Below are 21,072 nucleotides of genomic sequence, written 5' to 3'. Positions count from 1 at the left end.
CTTCTCACATATCACTGCTTGACCTCTTTGGCCCATATATCCCCACTGGAACCTAAACCGTGGCCTTGGTGTCAGAGGCATCGCACAGTGCCCCGTTCCTAATGTTCAGATTAAAAAAAAATATTTAATCACACTATCAGAGACAGTCTAAGCCCACAATCTGTTCCTGAGAGGAGAAACTGTGCTAATCCCATGATGTTCAGCATTAGAGCAGATCTCAAGATTTATAATATTGACCATTTCTCTCTCCTGCTCATAAATCCCTGCCTGCATATCCCTCTCAGTGACGGCCGCATTAGAATTAAGATTTCATTAGGTCTTAAGGCAGAGCCTCTCTGACAGAAATCTTTCCCATCTGGCACTGTGACACATGACCACACACTTTCCCTGTCTGCCTGACTCTTTCACACACACACACGTGCATGTAGGTTGCACTTTCATTGCAAGGCCTAATGCACAGGCACATATCAGATCTTTTATCCTGTCATTTTACAAACACCAATGGTGTTTACAATAAAGCCCCGCCAGACTGCACTGCCCAAATAGTTTTGCATCACACTGCAAAATGAATCATGCAAGGAAATAGATTCTCTTTTGATGCATTTCATTTCCTGTACAGCTCTAAAGGGCGCTGTCCAACTTGATGTTGGTCACTGTAAAAAATTATATAATCAATATGTCATGGCAACATGTTTTTCCATTAATTGAACTCATCAAAGTAATATTATCATTCTCAATATGTTTAGATGGTTTTATATATAGTAATTGTATACCATGGTTAACAAATTGACGTCAAGCCCGAAGTAGGGACAGTGCGGCTCAAGAGGTTAACCAATGTCAACTTCATTTTTTAAAAATGATACATGAGATTTAACATTTTTAAATCCAAATTGCTTAATTGCTTTTTTATTGCCAATGTGTGAACATCTTGTAACAGAACTTTAAAAAACAAGACATTTCAGGACATTTATTGTCAGGAAAATCCAAAGGATGTGATGTTTATACGCACTCCCTATCTTCCATTTAATTACACATGAAGTGAATGCTTATACAATGTTCGGGATAATGCCAAAAGAGCTATTCAGTACTGTAATGTCAATCTGTCATGTAAAGAAAAGGGATTAATTCAAACTATAGTGTCACATAGATAGATCTATTTAGCCTCAAATATACTTTATAATCAAACTATCATAACTTCTGTCGACATGATGCCGGTGAATTGCAAATTTTGCAAATTTTCAAAATTGCAAATTTTTGCAAATTGTGCACATTTACTTTCTTAAAGGGGTGGTTGATTATGATTTCACTTTTTTAACTTTAGTTAGTGTGTAATGTTGCTGTTTGAGCATAAACACCATCTGCAAAGTTACGACGCTCAAAGTTCAATGCAAAGGGAGATATTTTCTTTTACAGAAATCACTTTTTAAAGACTACAACAAATGACTGGTAGGGTCCACAATGAGCTTCTTCCCAGGTTAGTGACATCACAAACCCCAAAATTTACATAAACCCGCCCCCAAGAACACACAACAAAGGGGGTGAGGCCATGTTGGGCTGCTTTAGAGAAGAGGAAGAGTTGTTGTAGTAGAGTGTTGTTATCATGCCATCATTTTACACCAGACTGCTTGACGAGGGTCAATTCAATGCTGGTTTTGCACAAAAGATGAACATGACGGCACATGCTAGTGGATGAGTTGAATCAACTCCACAGCAACTACATAAATGTATCCACTAACCATTCAGAAACATCCAGTTTCATTCTAAAAGTTGTAACTTCTTCCTGAGTCTCTCCATCAGTGTCGACTCCGGTTTGAACAATGTAAGGCTGAACACTGTTACTGACAATCCTCATTTTGGCTGCGTGAGATTCTCCACCTTTGTTGTTGTTAAGCAAGTGAAGTGTGAGCTGTTAAAGCTCCACCCTCTTCTGGAAAGAGGGCATTTGCATTTAAAGGGACACACACAGAAATGGTGTGTTTTTGCTCACACCCAAATAGGGGCCCTATAGGCCCTATAATAACAAGGGATATTATACTTAATTGAATGCATAAAATGAACTTAAGTTTTTAAGTTAAAGGGATAGGAAGGAGCTGGGGTGGTGAAGGGATGCAGAAAGACTGTGGAGGAACATAAGTGAGTCGGCTATGTGTAGGCTTCCTCTCATGCTGATTGACTTGATCATTTGAATGTGTTCCTCCCTAACTTGCTAATGAAACACCATGTGTTGGAGAAACGCATTTGCTTACACAATCATCATGAAAAACAATCAATATTCACAATATTTGACTTTGCATTTGCAGAGGCATTTAAACAATGCTGAAGTATCCCAAAATGAATGCCATTTACAGGCATGCATAATCTGATCTATGGCAGACGACTGTGACAAAAATTTGAAAAATGACTGACAGAATAAATTTGGCTACAAACGTGTCACTCAAAAACAAAGGTGCCAAATCAAATGTAGGTTATTATACTGTAGATGTGTGCAGAACAAAACGGCCAAGGTCACTGTCATGTCCAGCAAGTACTGTAGCGCACAGAGGGATTCTTCAGTCTAATAATAGAAAATATGACTGGCCTTATTAGTGTTACGAACCATCACGCAGGTCTGGAAGAAGTCTTGCCTCTTCTTTATTAACCTGCGGACACTGAGCAGAAATGAGCCAGAACAGAAGTAAGGTGAGAATGAGCACGCTGTCTGCCTGGTAATTGCAGATGGCCCTTGATTAATGATTTCGCGTGGACGTGAGTTAGAATTAGAGTTTCTTGGCAATGGAAGTCTGTTAAATTAGCTGAACTTGCACTCAGGCTCATTATTATCCATCCAGCTACAGAACGATATTCTTTGCAAGAAAAAAATGGCATAATGATTTTGTTGGGAAATGTTACCATCATTAGCATGGTGTGAGACAGTTCGCTGCAGGAAACCGCATTTGCTCGATTCAGGGCTCGTCCCCTTGAAGTCAGTGATAAAATGCACACTATGGCTCAAATGTTGACTTTTTCCTCTGTGATCTTCCGCTCTGATTATGATAGGCGAATGTCCGGTTCTGTTCAACCTTCTCGTTTTGGCCTCAAACTCTGATCTTTTGATAATATGAGACCAAGGTTTGGCTTTCATCTTCTTGGCTTTAATTGAGTAACTACAGCTTATGTGTTGAAGACTAGACATGTTAGCTTCATCAGTAATTAAATGGTCAAAGGGGGCTTATTAATGGTTCTTGAGACATAAGTGCTATTTTTGCTAAATATACTGCACTATAATTGTATATTTTCATAGAAAAACAGCACTGCACTGAGATCATATTTTTAGATCTCTGAAGACTTAATGGAATTATCAATTGTGTTTCAGTTAAGTGCAAGCTTTTATCCTGGATGTTTCAGATACAAATTAGTCAATAGTTCGTGTAGAGCTATAAAATGAATGTGGATAACAGCTCAGATCATTTGACTCAAAATGTATTTCAACTGCAGACAAATCTGAGCAGAGTTTTGAGGCATTGCTGAGATCTCTTCTGAAGAAGAGAAATAGTGTGCTAGTTTTCTCACTGGAGAATTTTTCAACTTCCTTTCCATTTGATCTCAATTTGTCTAGGAGAATCAATGCGTAAAAACAGAGGAAATCAACATGCAAAAAATGTACATATCCAAAATCGACCAGATAATTGATATGATGCTAATATATTATGCATAGAATCAAGATAAATATAATGTTGTCAATCATCTACATTGCATTGATCTTTTCAATGAATCTTAAAAATATGCAAACAAATAACTTACAGTATGGCTCTCATGGGCAGATGTGTCTGATGTCCAAGACTTTTCATTTGTGGCTCAAATATTTACCATCCACTCCCTATGGCATTTTTTTTTTTTTTTTTTTTTTTGAAATTGGGGGATTTATTTGACGTTTGTTTGATATCCAAGGCCTGATGCCTGATATTACCCAACGGTTAGAAGGAACTTCCTTCAAAGTGCTCAGAGGCACCATAACATGTCAAAACATATTTTTTCCGACCATAAAATTGGTTGCACAGCAAATAAACCTACTTCCAGCTCGCATAACATCATCTCAACAAACATAACACTGCATATTAACTTTGCAGGTTGTCTTAAACTACCATTAAACAGCAGTTAAGCACCTCTTCTTATCACGATTAAAGACTGAACTGAAATATCTTGGAAAAGAGCTGGGAATTTAGAAAATTTCTAGTGTGGATATTTAAGTCTCATAACTACACCTATTAATCTTCACTAAAGTAATTGTTTTGTTTAACTCAACTGTTGTATAAAAATGACTGCATTGCTTGCTTAAAATGAACCCAAAATATGCTGGAAATTAACATTTATTTATATGTTTAATAAATAAGCATTTATTAATAAGATAATGAATAATAAACAATAAACATTTATTAAACTGCTTATTAATAAATGTTCACCTTTTGATTATTATTGTTGCCTCTAGTAATTATGTGTCTGATTTTAATTTTGGATTCATTTTAAGCCAGCCATATAGTTATTTTTAATCAGTAGTTGGGTTAAATAAAACTACCCAGCAGGTTGGGCAAATATTTAACCCAACCACTGGGTTAAAATAACCCAATTGCTGGGTTTGTCCATTTTCAACCCAACTTGGGTTGTTTTTAACCAAACATTTTTTAGAGTGTACCACATGCTTGACAAATCAGACAACCATTGCAGTCCTTATGTAGCAACATCTTGAAAACACACCACTGTTTTAAAATTCATTTTTGAAAGCTAAAATAATGTTGGGAAAACCCTTAGGTGTTACAGTACAGTACAGGTGTTTACCATGATAAAAGTGGGTTAAGAACTATAGCTATGTTTCCATGCAAAGTTGCAAATTTACCTTTTGCTCAAAATGTGTCAATAAAGATCCCATGTGTTCAAGAGAACAAATTTGTCACTTCCTGGGAAATTGCCACAACATATCTGTAAGTTGCTGCAATCAGGGAAGCCACTGTGGATCTTTTTTTGTCTATTATAAACAATCTGTGTCTAAGAGCATGCAGACGAAACAATTAATGCTGTCATGTTACATGTATCTTGCATTCAGATGCCTAGTGTTTGGGAACACAATCGTGTAAGACGCTTCTGGAGGGGAATTAAGCCAAACCATTCTGATTACAGACTTTGGCTCATGCATTTCAGAATGATCAATGATGAACATGTAATGTAATGAGATTGGATAGCTGGACTAGCTAGTTGGACCAATCACATCTCACCTGTCGAGGCATCGAGGGATTTATTCGGTAAATGTGTTTCCATCGCAGTTTATGCGACAGAGCCTGATTTCATCAAGTGAAACATGTTCCTGGATCAACTTCTTTGTTGATCCTAGAACAACATTCCAAACAACCAATCAGATTTGAGGAACAAGTTTACAGTTTATGTCAAGTTTAGGCTTACAACCAGGGTTAGGTGCTTCTATATCGGTGTAACTCATTTCACTCTGATTTTAGGGATAACTTATGGGTTTGGTTTTTTTTTTTTTTTTTTTTTTTTTAATGTGATATCACAAAATGCACATAAAAATGTGTGGATTGAAGCTAATGATGATTCCCACAACCAGTGGTGCTTAAAGGCTACAGCAGTTTGACAATGTAAGGTTAAACTGCATCATGTTTGTTCAAGCTATACTGTAAGACATTTAAATTATATATATATATATATATATATATATATATATATATATATATATATATATATATATATATATATATATATATATATATATATATAATTTAAATGAACGGTCTTTGATAAAATATATATATATATATATTTTTTTTTTTTTTTATCAAAGACCGTTCATTTAAATTATATATATATATATATATATATATATATATATATATATATATATATATATATATATATATATATATATATTTTTTTTTTTTTTTTTTTTTTTATCAAAGACCGTTCATTTTTATTCATTTTATTAATGTTGCATGTCATGTTGGCTCATTAGTTGACCACATTTTACACCTCAATGATTAAAGGATTAGTTAACTTTAAAATGAAAATTACCCCAAGCTTTACTCACCCTCATGCCATTCTAGGTGTATATGACTTTCTTCCTTCTGATGAACACAATCACTGTTATATTAATAAATATCCTGAAGCATCCAATCTTTATAATGGCAGTGAATGGAACCAACGATTATAAAGCTCAAGAAAGTGCATCCATCCATCATAAACATACTCTTCACGGCTCCGGGGGTTAATAAAGGCCTTCTGAAGTGAAGCGATGCATTTGTGTAAAAAAAAATAAAAAAAATAAATCTATATTTAACAAATTATAAAGTACAATAACTAGCTTCCCTCAGACAACCTTCCATATTCAATGTATGAAAAAAGCGAAACTGAAGTGACATTGAAGTTGAATACGGAAGGCAGTCTGGCAGAAGCTAGATTTACTTCATAACTAAATATGGATATTTTATAATACAGAAATATGGATATGGTTAAATATGGATATTTTTCTAACACAAACGCATCGCTTTACTTCAGAAGGCCTTTATTAACCTCCCGGAGCCGTTAGGAGTATGTTTATGATGGATGGATGCACTTTCTTCAGCTTCATACTCGTTGGTCCCATTCACTGCCATTATAAAGACTGGATGGTAATTTTCATTTTAAATTGAACTAACAGTTCACACAGCTAATATAACCCTTACAATGGATCTTTACAAAGTGTTCGTCATGCAGCATGTCTAATTGCATAAGTATAGTATTTATTTGGATGTTTACATTTGATTCTGAATGAGTTTGATAGTGCTCCATGGCTAACGGCTAATGCTACACTGTTGGAGAGATTTATGAAGAATGAAGTTGTGTTTATGAATTATACAGACTGCAAGTGTTTAAAAATGAAAATAATGACGGCTCTTGTCTCCGTGAATACAGTAAGAAACAATGGTATTTTTAACCACATTTAACAGTACATTAGCAACATGCTAACGAAACATTTACAAAAGTTTACAAATATCACTAAAAATATCATGATATCATGAATCATGTCAGTTATTATCGCTCCATCTGCCATTTTCCGCTGTTGTTCTTGCTTGCTTACCTAGTCTGATGATTCAGCTGTGCACAGATCCAGACGTTAATACTGGCTGCCCTGGCTGAACATGGGCTGGTATATGCAAATATTGGGGGCGTACACCCCGACTGTTATTCAACACTGCCGAGGTAAATTCAATTTTCAATTCGATGGCACCTTTAATGTTAGACAGAACTACTAAAATCAGTACTTAAATCTCAATTAAACCTCAAAAACACATTAGTCAAACATTCTTTCTAATTTTGACACTCTATTTTAAAACAAACACTTGCTTAACTCAGAAAGTGATAAAATGAAACCTCTTACATGACTGATCATGACGTACAGCCTGATACAAAGCAATATGATAATGACTAGCAGGGCTCAACAATATTTTTCAATCCATTCCAACTGATGCTTCCAAGACAATCACAAGTCATTATCGCAATTTCAACAAAACCTCAATTGTGTCAGCCAGCCAGATAACATTACCACGCCAACACATTTAGATCAGCAGAAATCGCAAAACAACCGTGCAAAAAAGAAAAAAAAAACCTGCAAAGCAAAAGTGATGATTCATGAATGCAATAATGCTGGAAACACAACAAATGGATCATAATCAATGGTTCCAAACAATGGAAAATCAATTCAAATGATTTTAAAACATTGAAAAAATAATTTTTAAATAAAATATAAAACTATATGCAGTTATGGCATAGATGGCTTGTAACATTTGCAAATAAAAAAAAAAAAAAAATGATATGTAACAAGGTGACTTTCTTTGATTTGACTCAGCCAGCTAACAATAATGCGGACACAAAGAATAGTAAGATCATAACTCACTTGACTCTGTGCTGGATTGTACTCCACGCTGTATTGTCACTTATTCCCCTATAATAAAATCCTTCCTTTTCTCTTTCCAAAACTTGTTTGTTAGTTATTTTATTTTCTAATGGCTGCAGGTGAGATAATGATGTGACTGGTGATAAAGCCAGCCAATCAGAATTTAGCTCCTCCTATCTGATTGGCTGAAAGTGTGGCAAACAATTGGGCTGTGCCTGGAAACATAAATCAGTTTGGTTTTACTGGTTAGCATGGCCCAGTTAGCAATTGCTGGTATATGCAACAATTTTCTCTACTAATTCAAAAGCAGTCACATATTCTGACAGTGTTTTATTTATTATTATTGCAAGCACCATACAAATTATAAATATGTCATTGTATAATATGTATCTATTTATATATGCACATAATTCTATGCAAATGTGGTCATCAGAATCCTTTCAGATACAAAGGCTAAATGTATGTATTTATTTATTGCTCAGAATTAATTATTACAATTTCTCTACAACACTAAGCTTATGTATTTATTTATTAATTTATTTATCAAGGACAATGCACAGAAAAAACATTAATCTCAAGTAGAGAGAAGATGCTCTGCACCAGATTTAGCTATTAGCTAATTTCTATCTGTAGTCCTTGGGCAGGTCGCTAGATAAACAATTTCTCTAAAAAATCTAATGTACATGTAAAATATAGTTTTATGCTCTATGCCATTTTCACATATCAAAATGCATTTGTCTAGTCATTATCATGTGTGTGAAGACATGCTGTTGGCTACGGGGGGGGGGAAATCAGGTCACTTGAAGCAGTTCAAACCACATGCAGGTCTTGCAGTATGGCCAGGTGGCAGAGCCAGAGGCGTCAGGTGACCCAGCATCACCCCTTTACTCTCAGGCTTAGGCCCATAATGAGCTAATAATGCATCCTCCAGAGCGGAGTTTGCCTTTTCAGTGCACGCATTTCGATAAATTACGGTTAACACCTCGCTTTTACACCCATAAAAGAATGCGGAGGTCAAACAAACAGAAGCACAAATAACTCATTCATCATTATCAGTGTAAAATCCAGCGGCTGCACCACAGCTATTGCCGCACATGCAGTGAAATGTACAAATAGACAAGCAAAACATTTTGCCTGGAAATTGCTATTTGAGTTTGAATTATAAGACAGATGAGTCTGGCCTCAAGTCTGCATCTGATATGGAAAAACATTCATCAAAGGAAGACCAGGGATCTATTATGGCGCAATAGACTTCTGCGAAGTTGCGCTCCAAATTCTGTTTCCACCTTCTTCAGAGTATCACATAAATCTTGCACGGCATTGCATCATAAGAACAAATATCACAGAGTGTAACCATTAGCGACATTTATATTCAAATCCAAAAATAATCTCCTGAAGTAAAACAAGAGAACTTGGGACTGAGGCACAAACGTGTTGCTTTGTATAACTTTGTGTTAGTGCAGTCTTTTTTTTTTTTTTCTCAACATTGTAACACACATCTCACAGTCAAATTCAATAAGCAATCAGTCAGTCAATCGATACAGAGAGGTTGAGTAACTTTTATATCAAATTAACAATTAAAAAGCATGAACAAATCTCATTAATTTGTGAATAGTTTTATCGACTGTTGTTTCAGAGGCTATCACTATTTAAGGTCGTATGTTTCCAGCTCCACAAATAAAACAATACTTGTGCACAAGCGTGAATAAAATATAACTCCACGTTCCTAATGTGATTGAAAACCCACAAGTTAAATTTTCCAATCTGGGTAGATTAATCTGTGTGATACGCTGGATCAGGAAGAATTACTGCGAGAGTGATTTGATTATGGCAAGGGGGAAAAAAAAATAAAAATTGACATTGTTTATTGATATGCCTATAATATTTATAAGGCTCCATAAATAAAGCATAGGAACCATGCCAGACAGACGCGGCCATGGCCGGTTCTCATAGAAAAGTGATGTGAAATATTCCCTCCTGCTCACTACTGTCCACATCGGACATAAATTGCACGATCCAGGGAACTACGTGTGCATTCCAGCTCTTCTTAAAGGGCTAGTTCAACCAAAAATGATCCCATGATTTACTCACCCTCAAGCCATCCTAGGTGTACAGTATGGGTTTCTTCTTTCAGTCAAACACAACCAGAGTTAGGTTAAAAAATATTCTGGCTCTTCCAAGCTTTATAATGGGAGTGAATAATAACCTTTATAGTAACATCCATCCATCATAAAAGTAATACATAAGACTCCAGGAGGTTAATAAAGTCCTTCTGAAGCGAAGCAATGCTTTTTTGTAAGAAAAATATATATATTTATAACTTTCTAAACTAGAATCACTGGCTACTGTACGCGGGAGTGAACTTTGACCTGACACATGACATATTGATGAATGCCGAAGCGCAGAGGATAGAGCAAAACAAAACACAGTTCATGAATTGGAAGTCTAAAACGAGATTTTTTAAAGAGAAATGTCGGAGGAGCTTGAGTTTGTTGCCCAGCCCTATTTGTTTAAACCACGAGAGGTGTTTATTCTCACCTGAGCTTACGCTATTCCTACATCCTACGTCATACACTGGAAGTCTCTCGTCAATGCACGGATGAACGTTACCAGAAGCTAGTGATTGTAGTCTGTAAAGTTATAATATGGATATTTTTGTTACATAAACACATTGCTTCACTTCAGAAGGCCCCCTATTAAAGCTCTGGAAACTTATGGATTACTTTTATGATGAATGGATGTGATTTTTTTAGGTTTCAAAATATTGGTCACTATTCACATTATAAAGCTTGGAAGAGCCAGAATATTTTTAATATAACTCTGATTGTGTTTGACTGAAAAAAATAAAGTCACATTTACCTATAGGATGGCTTGAGGGTGAGTAAATCATGGGATAATTTTCATTGGTGGGTGAGCTAACCCTTTAAAGTTGTTTAACAAGTGAGTTAAAGCTGCTCCAGACTTGACTGAATACAAGTGGATAGCACCTGATCGCAGGGTGAGAATGCATCCAAAAACATACTAATGATTCTTCATCACTTACTAATGATTCTTCCGTCAAATACCTGTCAATTTTTTTATTTTAATCATTAAACCAATGTAACATTTTTGATTAATGTGTGAATGCAGTCCAGTTATGAAGAATCTCCAGATCCAGCCTAAACAAAATGTTAATGCTACATATAAAGGAAAGAAGAAAGAAAGGTCAAAAGCATAATAGCTACATTCACATAGCACACATTCTATGTCTAGTTTAAATTGATCTGTGCTGTATGAACTGAACTGCAAATGACATTAGTTGCCTGTCACATCACTGATATACGAATGCTTTGTGGGTTATTTTCTTGCTGTCAATCACTAATGTTAGAGCTGTCAATCTCTCTCAGGTCATGAAAATGGCATAAAATAGAGGAAATGTGGGATTGCAAAGCAAAACACTGTTGAGTGTAAAACTCCTATTAAGTGTTCGAGGAGGTGAAAGGAGAAAAAGAAGAAAAGAAAAAAAAAAAAAAAAAAAAAAAACTGGACTGGAGTTTTTGGCTGCACATCTGAGAGGATTAAAACAGCAGGAGGTGCCCCAAATAGTTCAGAAAAAAAAATTAAATCCTTGGAAATGCAATATAAACAGTGTTAATATTTTATCATTGTTGTTTGCTGTCGAAAATGTTCTTTTTTAGGTGATATTTTGCCATGTCAAATTATTTTAAGTCCATTTCACACTGACTGAATGCAATTTTAGTCGACTGTTAAAACGTTAACCAAATGTTTAAACATTTTGAAAAATGTATGCATTTATTAAGTTAAGCACAGCATACACATAAAAGATGAAGTGTCCCTGTGAAAGATGAAGCTTATGTTCACGTTGTGAATTTTATTAATTTTCTGTGTTTTAGACATTTTAGGATATTGCATTACATACAGTATGTTTTACCAGCATATAATGTACCTTTCCATTTTTTATTTTTTTTTTTTTAAACATTGAAACATTATAAATTCACACAATGCTATTTATTTATTTATTTTTTCATTATATTTTCATCAACAGTTTAAATAAGATCAACATTCACTCTTAAAAATAAGGTTTCCAAAAGAGGGTTTTCTCAGCAATGACATATATCCTTTCAGTGAACAATTCTTAAAATAAATAATAAAATTAAAATAATTCTAAATTTTTTCTTAGTGTAAAGAACATTTTAAAGAAACTTTTTTCCACTACACTGTAAAGTCTTAAAACCTACAAGTATGAGTATTGTAAACTCATATACATTAAGTTAAATTCACTTATATTTCAGTGTTGGTGTTGTCAATCATTAGAGTAAACTCAGCTTAAAGATTTTAAGTTTATTTCACTCATTCAGTTTGAATTCGGTAACAGCTATATAGCTACTTAAATGATTTGAGGAAACTGATTGCCTTAAATGGTTTAAGTTCATCAAACTCAAAGAAATTATTTTACATAAGACTAAGCAAAAACTAACATTGGTACAAAGCAATGATAAAGCAATGATTTTTGGCGTTTGCACCACAGGAACTGGGAACGATTTTAGTTTGCCTTTTTGAGGGGTCTAAATTATCTTCGTCTTCAGAGTAGGGTCTAACCCAGCACAATAGGAACTACCAGTGAGTGTACGTTGATTGTCTGAATGCATGCCATACAAAACACAGACACCCGCCATTTTTAAAAAGCCATGTAATAGTTTACATGTAATTATTCCACGAACTAACTATAACTCCACGAACAGCGATAGATAGACCGACACTGTAGTCCAGGCACTTCTCAACCTTTATGCTACAGAGTTGTTGACATTGTTGAATGTCGTGCTTACACGACATCGATGTCGGCCGGATTATGCTACTTCAGAGTTCCTACTGGTGGTGTGAATGCATCCAGGAAAATGGCCCTAGGGGAACATTAACGGTGTGTTTACACTTGGCATATTTGGTTCGATTAAAAGGAACCCTGATGCAATCGCTCTGTTAGTGCAGTTCATTTCAAGTGTGAAAGCTACCATCCGAACAAGCAGGCTGAGACCGCTGAAAGGAAGGGTCTCGGTCCACGTCCAAATGAATTCTGGTGCACTGCAGTTCGAATGAAATATGAATGTGAAATGGACCAAAGACATGTGAATGAAACAAAAAAACAGGACATGATGTCACAATATGCGACCCTAAGAAGGACAGAGTGCTCAAATTCTCTCGATGTTGGCCATCACAGTTCGGTACAGGCATCAGAATCGTGTCTTCCCGCAACAGATCTTCATTTGTGTGTTTGTGTGTTTTGACACCTTTACGCATTTTATAAGCTCTTCATGAGTTGTCAGCTCCATCATATACCATCATATGTACGCACATACACCAAGCGCATTTAGCACATAGCATTGTTTTAAAAGTTTGACAATTTCTGTTGCAAAATATAAGCCATAAAGCTGGGCTTTTTGTATCTTTATGTTTGGTGTTAAAAATGACCAATGAACCAGGACTAAATGTATTGTTTTCTTTTTTTGGTCCGGATCAAAAGAACCAAGAGAACCAAACTAAAAGTGTGAACACACTTGAGAACTTAGTTCTCAGTGGCTAGTTCCTATAATTACCCAGTGTGAAAGCCCTTAAAGGTCCTCCGTGGACATTTATTATAACCTTTATGAGTGTAGGAGTTTGGTGATCAAGGAACATGTCCTACTTGGCTCAATGACAGTAAGCATTGTGCATTTGGCTAAGAGCATGATGACTTTATTTCTACATGTGCCCCATATTCCTCACTTTTTTTATGTTCCATAATTGGAAGAATGAAACTCTGCTGTGCTCCAGCATAAGCATTTCTCCATACTGAGAGAGAGAGAGAGAGAGAGAGAGCTGGAAAGTGTCTCTTGGGAGAAGGCGACAACCAGCTGTGCGCTACATAATGGCGGAGAGCAGTTTTCGACTCCCACAATTAACACTGTTTAATTAAGGTGGGCCGCTCCTGCAGTCTGAGGAGGGTGCCATTAGTAGGGTGGAGAGGAGAGGACTCAGGAGAGACAGAGCTGAGAGCAGAAACCATCTGCTGTGTTGGTTTAGCTGGAGCTTGTAGAAGGTTTTCAATGCAGGTTTTTACTTCTGGTACTGTATAAAACAATAGAGCAGGACTAGAAACACTTTTAAAGTATTTTCACAACTTTTCACCAAAGTGAAAGCCGTTTTCTTGGCCGTTCATGTGGCTTTATCATTAGTGAGAAGCTGTTATGTGACAAGTGTGGTTTTTTATCTCGCTAATTTGTCTCCTGATGGAATATGAGGTAATTGGAAAGCGCAAGGGAATATTTGTAGGAACTAATGACAGACTTCAAGCATGTGTGTGCTGAGTAAACAGGAGTATGCTAAACATTTAATAGCTTAGAGATTGTCTCTAAGAGTTGACGACTTAGAAAAGGTGTTACAGTAAATGGATAATTGGCTGGAAACACAAAGGCTGTGGATCTTGCAGAGTCAGACGTTTGACTATCTCCATAAATTCCGGTTTCATGCGGCAGTGTATTCTGGCCAAAATACACCCGGTTAGATAGAGAGGAAAAGGCTTTGGTGACATGGAAAGTGGCCAATCACAATTTTTACAATCTGTTCTCATAATTTCTGACCAATGCATTGCATTGAAAAATGACCAATGAAGATTTTACCATGATTTTTCCGGTCATTAGTGCTGCCAGGACTAAAATTATTTTAAAGAGATTGAAAAAAACAAACAAAAAAACAAACAAACAAACAAAAAACAAAAACAAACAAAAAACAATGTGCAATATATTTGTTACAGTATTCATTAATAAAATTCAGCTAATAAAAATACAATTTTTCATTGTTAGATCATGTTAGGTCAGGTCCATTAAATAATATTAACAGGTACAACTTTTGATTTTAGTAAATATTGAAATTAACATTAACTAAGATTAATAGATGCTTTATAATTATTTTTCATTGTTAGTCCACAGTATCTAGTTAAAGGGTTAGTTCACCCAAAAATGAAAATTCTGTCATTTATGACCTTCGTTCATCTTCAGAACACAAATTAAGATATTTTAGTTGAAATCCGATGGCTCCGTGAGGCCTCCATAGGGAGCAATGACATTTCCTCTCTCAAGATCCATTAATGTACTAAAAACATATTTAAATCAGTTAATGTGAGTACAGTGGATCAATATTAATATTATAAAGTGACAAGAATATTTTTGGTGTGCAAAAAAAACAACAAAATAACGACTTATTTAATGATGGCCGATTTCAAAACACTGCTTCAGGAAGCTTCGGAGCACAAATGAATAAGTGTGTCGAAACAGCAGTTTGGAGCGCCAAAGTCACGTGATTTCAGCCGTTGGCAGTTTGACACGCGATCTGAATCATGATTCGATACACTGATTCATTTGTGCTCCGATGCTTCATGAAGCAGTGTTTTGAAATCGGCCATCACTAAATAAGTCGTTATTTAGTTTTTTTTTTGGCGCTCCAAAAATATTCTCGTCACTTTATAATATTAATATTGAACCACTGTACTCACATGAACCAATTTAAATATGTTTTTAGTACCTTTATGGATCTTGAGAGAGGATTTCAACGAAGGTCTTACGGGTGTGGAACGGCATGAGGGTAAGTAATAAATGACTGAATTTTCATTTTTGAGTGAACTAACGCTTTAACTCAAATGGAACCTAATTGTAATTTCTAGCTGAGAAAATAATACTTCAGAACTGAGCATAATGAAAAAAAAAAAAAAACTTGAAATTTCAAAAAACTTTTTCATGACCTTTTAGGAAGTCACAATAAAATGTGAAAATGGATATAACCACAAAAGTGGGGTTGTTATTCTTTGACAATCTTCCCTTTTGCTGTAGCTCTCATATTTCACATATTTATATTCAAATTTGACTGGTCACATGATCTAAAAACCAGCCATTCAGAGCCAATCTGGTCTAATGCATTTTGAAAACCAAATTCGATTTTAATGAGGGAAATATTTTCAGAGAATAACAACTTAACTTTTCTGTTTTTTTCTTTTTCTTCTTCTTCTTTTGAGCTATAGTAAACAATGGCCACTGCATGGTTTTATTGTGTTTAAAGAGAAGTCTGGGAATAATTTTAAATATCATGTTTTAGAGAAGGGAAAAAAAAAGGCTTGGGGTTTTTGACTGTCATAAAGATTGAGTGTTAAAAAAAAAAAAAAAAAAAAACTTTAAAGGAACAGTTCCTCCAAAAATGGCCCAATGAATTTTATCATCTACTCACCCTCATGTCATTTCAACCCCCTTTGACTAACTTTCTTCTGCAGAAAATAAAGAAATTTTAGAGAGCATTGGGTCCAAACAACACTGGACTCCACTGACTTCCATTGTTTGTAGAGAGAGAGAGAGAGAGAGAGAGAGATGACAAATATTTCAAAATATCTTCTTTTGTGTAAGTCATGCAGGTAGGAAATGTACAGTGTATGTACATGTATGCACCAGACAGCTACCCTAAAAAAAATCTTTCCAACAAAAGCTAGAAAGTTCAGATCATTTCAGTACTTTTTTTCCCCCAGCTGAAACCGGTTCCCTCCTACACTTTACTTTGCAGCGAACACAATGTATTTTTTATGACACTCACTGTTCTACTCAGTCTTCTTGGGGTCACTTCAGGTGATTGTTTTAAGTAAGAACAGCAGGCTGTCATCCCAGGAAGGACAACTAGGACACAGGCAGGTTATTACCGTGAGCTGCCAGGTTAAAGGAGGAGTGTCATGTAAATGTTTGAGAATGATGATAAAAATGAGCCTATTCATCAAAATCTGACATACCTTTCTACTTATTATCAAGCCCCGTTCGGCCAATGCCAATCACTCGCTGAAGGCAATAGAAATGTCTTTTGTTCTAATCAGGCTCATTTCAGATACAAACCAGAGGCGGTGGGTATTAACATTCATTTTCCCTCCGGCGTCCCAATTTCAGAACATAAATGTGTTAGATGTCTTGATTGAGCCAGACAATGAATTTTCATCTGGTGCTGGTTGACATGTAATTCTGTTTTTTTTTTTTTTTTTTTAATCTTCCCTATCTTGACCAATATGGATTGATGTGACTGAGAGGCTGTCACAGGGCATTTCAAGGTCAACATGTTCATTTTCTCCACATCAGACAGGTTGATCTGAACTGAATAATATGTGGCATGCATGAGCCGGGTATCTGAAGATATTGGCCCAAGAAAATGTAGCCTTAAGAAGTTAAATCAGTGTGTTCAAATGGTGAGTTTCAATGAAAATGATTTCACAGGTTAATTTGAATTATTACTCAGTAGTGTTCATATTTAAACTTCTGTGACATTATTGGCACCAATCTATAGAATCGACAATCTATAGTCTAAAGTCACAGACAGAAGACAGGAAAAAGTGAATCAGACTCAAATTTTGTTCATAGGTTGCTTATTCATGATATATACATACATTTATATAATACAGTGGCATGAAAAAGTATGTGAACCCCTTGGAAAATCTGTGAAAATGAGAATTATTTTAATAAATTAAGAGGGATAATAAAAATGCATGTTATTTTTTGTTTAGTACTGTCCTGATAAGATATTTTACATAAAAGATGTTTGCATTTAGTTCACAAGACAAAACAATAGCTGAATTTATTAAAATAACCCCATTCATAAGTATGTGAAGCATTGATTCTCAATACTGTGTGTGGTTACCTGATGATCCACGACTGTTTTTGTGTTTTGTGATGGTTGTTCATGAGTCTCTTGTTTGTCCTGAGCAGTTAAACTGAGCTCTGTTCTTCAGAAAAATCCTCCAGCTCCTGCAGATTCATCGGTTTTCAAGCATTTTTGCATATTTGAACCCTTTCCAGCAGTGACTGTGGGATTTTGAGATTCATCTTTTCACACTGAGGACAACTGAGGGACTCAAACTCAACTATTAAAAAATCAGCTATGTTTTGTCTTGTAAACTACATGCAAACATCTTTTATGTAAAATATCTTATCAGGACAGTATTAAACAAAAAATAACATTCATTTTTTATTATCCCTCTTATTTTATTAAAATAATTCTCATTTTCACAGATTCTGCAAGGGGTTCACATACTTTTTCATGCCACTGTATATATATAAAAATATTCTAACATTTTCATATTATTTTCAGCCCTCTTAAGTGTCCATAAAGAAATATCAAGAAACATCTTATCTAGAAAGACGTGTTTAGGGTATGATATCTTAAGAATTATGATTGCTGGCCTCATAGGAGTTGTTCCATTCAAGTACAACTGATTCAGCATCTCCTCAGAGTACAAAGATTGATTTGCATAACTGCCTACTAAAGTTGGGGAAAAGTATTTAAAAAAAAAAAAAAAAAAAACTTAGACGTGTGGTCTTGGGGCCTTCCTTTAAAAAAAAAAAAAAAAAAAAAAAAGACCAAAGTTAGGCTACATATAATTGTAAACATAAACTTAGTTTCATATACAGGTACATATGTGGATATGAAAATCTTAGAATCTGCAACAAACCTTAACTATTTTCACGTCCAGTGCCCACGTTGTTAGCAAATATAGCAAATGCACTCGCAGCCATCTATTCGCCCATGGGTGTGCTGGTCTGAAAACTAATGGCGTTTTGCTATTTTGAGGTAACTGAAAACGACTGCGCCATTGACCAACTGACACCTGGTCTAAAGTCAATGCCGCAGTATTTATTTATTTATTTTTTGTTATGTTATGTAAAGAGCGTGTTAGTAATATGCGCCTATAGGTTGGTGCACAACGCACGTACACTCTGCTTGTTACACACACAGGGACGCGCAGCAGCACACAAACATTTTTAAATATAAAAAATAAAAAATTCCTCTCTGGAGAAGCGTTCAGTCTTTCCGCTTGCAAATTCCGCCATGTAAATGGCAATACCCCATGGTGCAGGCGCAACTGGCTTTTAAAGGGTATGGGAGATGAGACTCTGATTGGTTTAGTACACATTACACCCAAAACACACCAATGAATCATTAAGAGACTAGGGGCAACCCTTTTGGGACATTTTTATTTTATTTTATTTTATTTTATTTTATTTTATTTTATTTTTTTGCCATTAAACTAACAAAAATGGATTCGGACACGCCCTAAGTGCACCTGTACCATGAGCTTCAGATCATGTGCTTAGATCATTAAAATAGGCATTTTAATGAATGAATGATCAGAATACACAGCTAATTTTGAATTCACATCGATGGAGAAAGATGTTTTAGAAATTCAGATTACCATCTACCACTTTATATGCTCAAGCTTTATATGGATTCTGATTAAAAATGCTCTGAAAGTGATTCCAACTATACCAATCCTCTGTGTCATTAACGTTACAGCTGTGGTTTGGACTTCACTATTCTTATTGCATTATACTGATTATTAAACCTTTATAACCCTAAAGGTTTAATAATCATTATAATGCAATGAGAATAGTGAAGTATTTATTGTAATAGTCCACTTTAAACATTCTACTAGTAACTTTGCAACATGTCAACTACACTCTAAAAATGCTGAGTTAAAAGCAACCCAAGTTAAAAATAGACAAACCCAATGATTGGGCTATTTTAACCCAGCTGTTTTGTTAAATGTTTGACCAACTGTTGTTTAAAAAATATTGTCTGGCTTAAATATTGTTGCCTATTGACTGGCTTAGAATAAATCCAAACTAGTTTGGAAATTAAAAATCAGACACATAATTACTAGAGGCAACAATAATAATCAAAAGGTGAACATTTATTAATAAACTATTTAATAAATGTTTATTGTTTAATTATTGTTCATTAAACTTGTTAATAAATGTTCATTTATTAAACATTTAATAAATGTTCATTTCCAACATATTTTGGGTTAATTTTAAGCAAGCAATAAAGTAATTTTTAAACAATAGTTGAGTTAAATAAAACTACCCAGAATGTTGGGCAAACACTCAACCCATCTTCTGGGTTAAAACAACCCAATCACTGGGTTTGTCAATTTTCAACCCAACTTGGGTTGTTTTTAACCCAGCATGTTTTAGAGTGTAATTCTCATTAATTTGCAACTACATGTCAGCTAACTAAGTATAAGTAGACTGTTAGGGTTGGTAGAATAAGTTGATACAGTGGTTCCCAAACTTTTTAGCATGGAGTACCTACCCTCTGAAGGCATTACCATCCTTCTGCGTACCCCCTCTCTTCCACTTCGACTGCAGTCACACCTTTACAATTAAGCGTCAATATTTGCCCCCTAAAATGATTTTCCAGTGCATTTTATTTTTACCTTTATGAATAAATGTATAAAATAAATAATGTTTTAAATAATTATAATAAAAAAAGATCAATAGAGAAATATGCAATGATGGTAAAAATATTAAACTAAAACCGCAAGTAGGTGGCAGCAAGTCACTGTTTTTATGAGTGAGTCATCGAGTCATTCATTCAGTAACGAAGAAAGTGGCTATGAATGAATCATTGAATCATTGACTCTCACGATTCGTTCAAAGCCGCAGAATTGTTTTTGAAACACAGACGTGTGATGTAGTTCTGCTGTGGTTTTCGTTAGAACTATTATTTCATTGCAAAGTAGAGTAAAAAATTACAGTAGGCCTACTGTGTTTAAAATGTACATTTTATTTTTTGACCAGTTCTATAATAATGTCACGTTTGCAGTCATGTGTATATTTGGGAACAATTGCGTTCTTTCTCGTTATCGTCATTAAATACAAGAACTCACACAAGGTATGTTTTTGTATCGAAGGAAGTTTGAGTCTTAAATCGAAATTAATCCATTATCTGTGACTATATTTGTTCTTCAGGCGAGTAAGAGCTGAATCCCCACTTTTACAAAGGTGCATTGTCGAAAACGACAGTAATTTAGCGCGATTTAAGGCAGCAGATTCTGTACACAATCTATCATATGCATGCTGCTTGTGTGGATACAGTCATTTTTGACTGCAAATGATGAGGTAATTTTATTAAATGTACTGGATTTATGACATTTTGGCAGTTAGAAATAGACGCTCGATTTTAATATTATTTAAGGTAGAATTAAATGAACTACTCAGCATGTTTGGGAACCACTTGATATATACTTGCAAAGTTACTTCTAGTCAGTAGAATGTCTTTTGGAGGAGCATCAAACTAAAGTGTTAGCAGATATTAATTTACTTATA

This window comes from Chanodichthys erythropterus, chromosome 9 (genome assembly GCF_024489055.1).
Source record: "Chanodichthys erythropterus isolate Z2021 chromosome 9, ASM2448905v1, whole genome shotgun sequence".
Classification (NCBI taxonomy): domain Eukaryota; kingdom Metazoa; phylum Chordata; class Actinopteri; order Cypriniformes; family Xenocyprididae; genus Chanodichthys; species Chanodichthys erythropterus.
This window is presented reverse-complemented; position numbering follows the sequence as displayed.